This window comes from Nesoenas mayeri (assembly GCF_963082525.1).
Source record: "Nesoenas mayeri genome assembly, chromosome: 3".
Lineage (NCBI taxonomy): Eukaryota > Metazoa > Chordata > Aves > Columbiformes > Columbidae > Nesoenas > Nesoenas mayeri.
The window spans coordinates 76,966,960-76,972,959 of NC_137544.1; positions in this window are offsets into that span (position 1 = coordinate 76,966,960).

The following is a 6,000-nucleotide window of genomic DNA, read 5'->3' on the forward strand; positions in this document are numbered from 1 at the left end:
CCCAAGAGCAAAACACTTGGAACTTTGTTTCTGAAAAATACGTAAATATAGAAGAAAACCAGCTGACTGCTACAGAAGCTAGAATAATCTGTCCTAACACTATTCCATTTTCATTGAAGTAAGTCCCTTGATTGACAGCAAACCAAAAAACGTTGTCTTCCAAAATTTAGCTGCAGTATGTTTTCTAAGGTTTATCTACAGTTTAAATGCAGGGCAAAAATTTTGTTGAGGTCAAGCTTCATGTGTGATTAAAAAAACAAACAAACAAACACCTTAAAAAATGAGATTGAAAAAGGAATATTTCACTCTGACTTCTGATAGCTCAGGCTCATGGTAATATCAAAATCTCTGTTACTGTGTATTTGAAAGAGGAATATTCCATTACCTGATTATTTGGGGGGAAAAACCTGAAAATTAAAAAAGAAAAAGGGGGAAGGCTTAATTTTGACTAAGCACAGTAATTTGGAGTCAACAAAGCTAATTTGTAAGGCAATGTTCTTTCTACAGAAAAATGAAAGCAAACCATTTTCCTGCTTACAGACTGCATGTTGAACACACTGGGCTGTACATAAGTTATTATTTGATCTCAAAGACTTTTGATAGGCAATCTTTAAATGTTTTTCTTCCTGCCAGCAGAGTTTCAGAATTAAGAGAGATCTTTATTTTATTGATATAAAAATGATACAAAACTTATAATATAGGAACACTAAGCCATTACCCTACAATGTTATTATCCCTCTGCCTTCCTGAAAGTGTCATCCATATACAGTTTCTTTAAAGGTGAGGGAAATGTGCTTCCTGGACCAGAACAGTACTTGTTTCAGGGTGCTAAAGTTTTATGGTAGAGTTTTAAGATCAGAACAATCTGATCTTAAATAGGCTAGAATGTATGATAGAGTGTGCTAATTATAAGGTAAACTACAATTAAAAAAAAAAAAAAAACCAACAACAAACAACAAAAAACAAACAACAACAACAAAAACCAAAGCAACTGATAACAAGTTACTTGGTCATATGTACGGCTTTTAAGTACACTGTGACAAAACATGTACAAATGGGAAGGGGTTTCAAACAGCAGCATGCATTAGCTCCCAAACACTTTGCTTTGTTTTTGATGCCAGTGAGCTAAAGTCATCCTAGCCTGCTTCAACTGAATCATCCACTGCAATCTCAAAGGCCAGACTGGAAAGAGTTTTCTTCATGTAAACCAATCTGTTTACAGATACAAAAGGAAGAGCACTCACTCCAATGTTGGTGAAATCTCTCTGAGCAGCTGCACAGAAACCTTCAGGCTGTGCTCTGGAAGTGGTGCACAGGTAGCTGTGACATGTACAGTGGTTTTCAGAATATTTTGTGAATATTTTGCTAAGTACTGAAACACATTGTGCATATGTTGGTCTGGCTGCACTCTGTGTTGGTGTGAGTGCCTGAGAAGGAAGGGAGAGGCCAGAACTTGTTTCCAAGTGGTTTATTGATTATTAAACTCTTCTAGCGAGATAAAAGCAGCAGCAAATAACTTGATCCTTGTGTTACAACAGTGCACAGTCTCACCTTCTCCCTCCCTGCATCGTATTTCCTATCTAGGTCACGGTGCAGTGCAAGGCTGTTGGCTTAGCAGATAATGTTTCCACACGTTGACCCAGACGCGGTGATGACAAGCACGTTTTCAGTCTGTTTATGCAAACCACCCGTGTCCCGAGCCTGTTCCTGGCATGTATTTTACCTTCCTGCTCGCTGTTTTGGTGCCTGGTACAGCTTGCCCAGCCTTACATGATGGAATTGGCTATGCTGACATCGAAACAGCTTGTAGATAAAGCCATCTTGCCGTGAGCCTGTCAAATATAAATTCCATTACTACCCTGTGACTGCTATGTAATTAAATGTTCTCCTAGTAGGCATACTCTGGTTTAACAAGTTTTATGAGTCAGAGGGAAAGGAGAGTCCCCAAAACCAAGAATGGGCACAAACACCTCCTCGATATTCATCTTATTTAGACAGAATAAGGTTCTTGCTTGTCCAGAGAAGTGAACACCCGGTGTTCTTGGACTCCTTGTCAGAGTATCTCATGCTGATGCTCACTGAAGTACCTGGAGAAAGTGATTTTGCAGTTCTGAATTACATGAAACTTCATAGTACAGATGCTTGCAAGGAAGTGGTTTGTTTTGAGTGTGCAGCATATTGGTTTGAGAGTGCTTGAGAAGGAAGGAAAAGGTGAGAACTTGCAAATTCTGTGCTCTCATAAGCTCAACCCCAAACCCACCTACACCACAGAACATGTAGACACGAAGAGAGTACGTCCCTCTCCTTTATGTTGCCAGAGCCCAGCAGCCAAGATCCCAGTGTTTAAAGCACCACCAAACTAATTTCTTCCCAGCTGCAAGCAACTAGGTGCATGAAAATTGCTGGTGTGAGAAGGCAGCTCAGGAGCTCTGCTCTCTTGCCCCACCGAGGCAGAGCAGCGCAGGCTGTGCGTTGGCAGCACCATCTGCCCTCAATGCTGGCACAGCTCCTTTCAGCTGGGAAGGACTGTGCCCCTGGCAGTGTGTGCAGGGTAGTGTGGCTTTGTGTGCCCTGGGTGGACCTCAATGCTAGTTGTAGATAACTGCCAAGGTAGGGAAGAGGCAGCCAAGGAGCATATGGGGATGAGAAAAGGTTGGGCATATCTGGAGTTCCTCTGAGCAGACTCATCAGTGTAGCTTGCACTGAACACAACGAGCCATGGAAAGCAAATGTCAGCTGCCTTAGCTTCTAGGTGCATGGGGCAAATCACCACAGAGGTGTATAAGTCAATCTTTTACCCCAGGTCTGTCGGCTGAAGAGATGACTGCTCGCTCAGCACTCGGGCACACACAGCTCCTGCCAGCTTTCCTTGACCTGTTTACTAGCAATGACCTAGATGCAGGGAGACCTTGCATTTCAACTGCTCACTAGTGCAGCTTGCTTCGACTCTAAAGGGACGAGGAAGGCATGTACAAGCAGTTTTGCTGACAAACCTGCAAGGGTAGTTGTGGTTAGCAGGAAAATGGTGTTGAGGCAGGGTGGGGTAGACTGACCCTTCAACTGCAGCTGGAAGAAGACAGGTCTCCAGCCTGGTTGTGGCCATACGGCTGCGTACAGGCTATGTCTCCTCAAGCAGGGCTTTGAGAAGGGCTCTTCCCCCACTTGCTCTCTCCATGCCAGCCCAGGAGGTGCTGCAGCTGCCCCAGCAGTGTGTCTGCTCCTCCCATGTCTGCCCTGACAAGACAAGGATCAGCCTCTGCTGCAGCTCCTCTGCTTACCTTGTCCTTTCACCTTAAGCTCTTCATTTATCTGGGTCCCATTGCAAATGCCAGATTATACCCTTAATACCTTTGAACAGGAATGGAGGGTTAAATAAGATAAAAGATTAGAATATCTGAGCAGAATATATGCTTAATTAAGGGTCCTTAGTCTAAATCTAAAGTCTCAAATGCTTCCAGGCATCTGGCTACAGCCCTGGTGGTGCCAAGGCTTACTAGGCAGCTGCCCATGTGAGCCACTGGTCTTAACGCCTGCCTGTTCAAGATCAGGACACCAGCCTCATTTGGTGGGCATCATAACCCTCCAACAGGAGAAAGTGGCATATGAAATACTTTGCAGAACCCCACAAACAAACAGGTGTCTGGCTTGTAGAAAGCAGTGGGATTCACACGCAGCTCGCTCTTCCAGACACAGCCAGTTCCTTGCTTCTCCCCTTTTCAGTCCTCCAGGCAGTTTTTGAGGTAGCTACAAAAGCACATGCTTGAGGTGCTGGCAGAAGAGAGGGGCCTGTGCAAGCAAGAAACATGGTCTGTACACAAGAAACACAGGAGGTCTGGCATAGAGTGGCTGTAGTTTGTATATCCCAGGAAAAATGAAAAACTAGTACATAAAATTGTCTGCTTGTTTTGACTCAGATGACTGGATATTGAGACTAGGTAATGTGTGTTAAATGTAATTTAATTTCCATTTCTCTGTCTTTTATAAGCTGTGAAGTTTGTGCTGATTTTCTGTACTCATATGACTTTCTCAATCTTCACAGGCTTCAGTTCTAATCTCTTTTTAAACCTTGATATATCCATGCTCATTTTAGTCTTGCAGAATATTTTTTAATAATATCTACAAGATATGGTGTTTTTTAGCTATCCTCACAGCCAAATCTGTGCCAGACTCTCCTTCTCTTCCACCTTGATTGCTGCAACATCCTTTCTCTGGTTATGAGATGTATACACGTTTGCCCTGTGGTTATTAATTCACAGAGCTGCTGCAAAAGTTGTTCTCTTTGCTTGCTGTTTTGTCACCCCTTTCCACCAACATCCTTATCTCAGTAGAAGTACTTAACCCATTGTATACAAGCCCATTTCTGTTGTGGCTGATGGCATTACTGTATGCATGCAGATGGACCTATTTGCACATGCAGAGTGGCTGAAGCGATTTTGCTGCACCCCAGGTTGCTGCAGGAAGGAGCATGCCCGGAGGGTCCTGCTGCTGCTGCAATGCCCCTGAGCATTGCGCATCCCTCAGGGCTCTCTGCAAAGAAGTCACAGGCCATTGAATCGCTGGCAGGGGCTGTTTGTTTCCAGCACCACCTTTTCCAAGGCCCCATGGCTGTCGCATCAAGGATATGCACCACTCCCATGACAGGAGAGAGCGAGAAGCCCTGTGGAAAGATGACTGTAGGGTGCCAGAATAGCCCTGCCACCCCCAGAGCAAATTCTTCCCGTCTGCAGCGCAATTGCTGTGAGCTCCAAATTGCCTCAGGAAGCAGGTCATCAAGGGCAGGCTTTCAGCCACAGGACCTGATATTAATTACTATAATCCAGGGTGGGCCACTTAATCTACACATTCAAGTAGCCCAGAGCCCCTTCTTCCCTGGTAGATTGCCTGCTAGGGTGCTACCCAGAGTCTTTCCCCTTCACCGTCTCTCCTGTCTCTGCTGAGATGTTTTTCAAGTTGTCTGGGGTCTTATTTTAAGGAACAGTATGGCACTGATCTGTAGTTTTTCTAAGGTGCATGCTACACATATGGAAATACTGTAAAGCTGTTCTCAACAAGCACAGATTGAATTCCCCCTAATTGTGAACCATCAAACACAGCTGCTTGTCCTTCCCTGACAAAATACAAGGTCAAACCCCACCTTTGAGGAGATGCCCTATACTGCTCTATACTTAAGATTTTATCCCTGCAACACTGTGCTCAGTCAGCCTGCCCTTCATTTTCAGGAGATGCTCCCAGTGAACATCTGCTTCCAAAAAGCGCCTTAGACCTGTCTGCAGCCAAACTGGCAATGGTAAGGCTGCTGGTGCCCCTCTGTCCAGTGACCTGGCCAGGCAGTGATACCACACTGCTAATGTATTTCTAAATGTGTGTGACACTAAGTGGTATCACATACAGAATACTGTTCTAATTTCACTTCATGCTGCAAACAAGATTAACTCGGATCTTAGAAATTAAAATTGAAATATATAGGCTCTGGGTTCATGCAGGTAGTTATGCACGTAGCTTAGGAAACAAAGATCCTGAACCTGATAAAAATAAATAAAGAAAATATTGTAGGTTCTTTTTGTGACTTCTATTCTCTCATTGCCATACAGAATTTGCCTTGCTTGCTAATCTAGGGCATCATTCTGTTTTATCTTTTTTAAGATAGTGTCTTTCTTCTCCAAACCATGCTTTAATGTTAGTATTTTGCAAAACGTAACAGAAGTTTAAACATTTTAGCTCAGCTATGAAATGGTACTGTGGTAACAATGTAGCAGTAATCATCCCCACCTATTGTGCAGACAGCATGAAGATATTTTGTAATAGAATAGTAATGCCCAAATAAGAACTGAAAGAAATTTAACAGCGTAAGTCACTTCTCTGTCATTCAAACTAGAGCTTTTGCCAGTATAGACTAGTTTGGTTACAAAACATCACAGTTCTTACTGCAATTATTATACTAGGAAAACCAGTAGATCCAGACTGCCTACAAAAACATGACTGTAGCAGCTACCAATATCC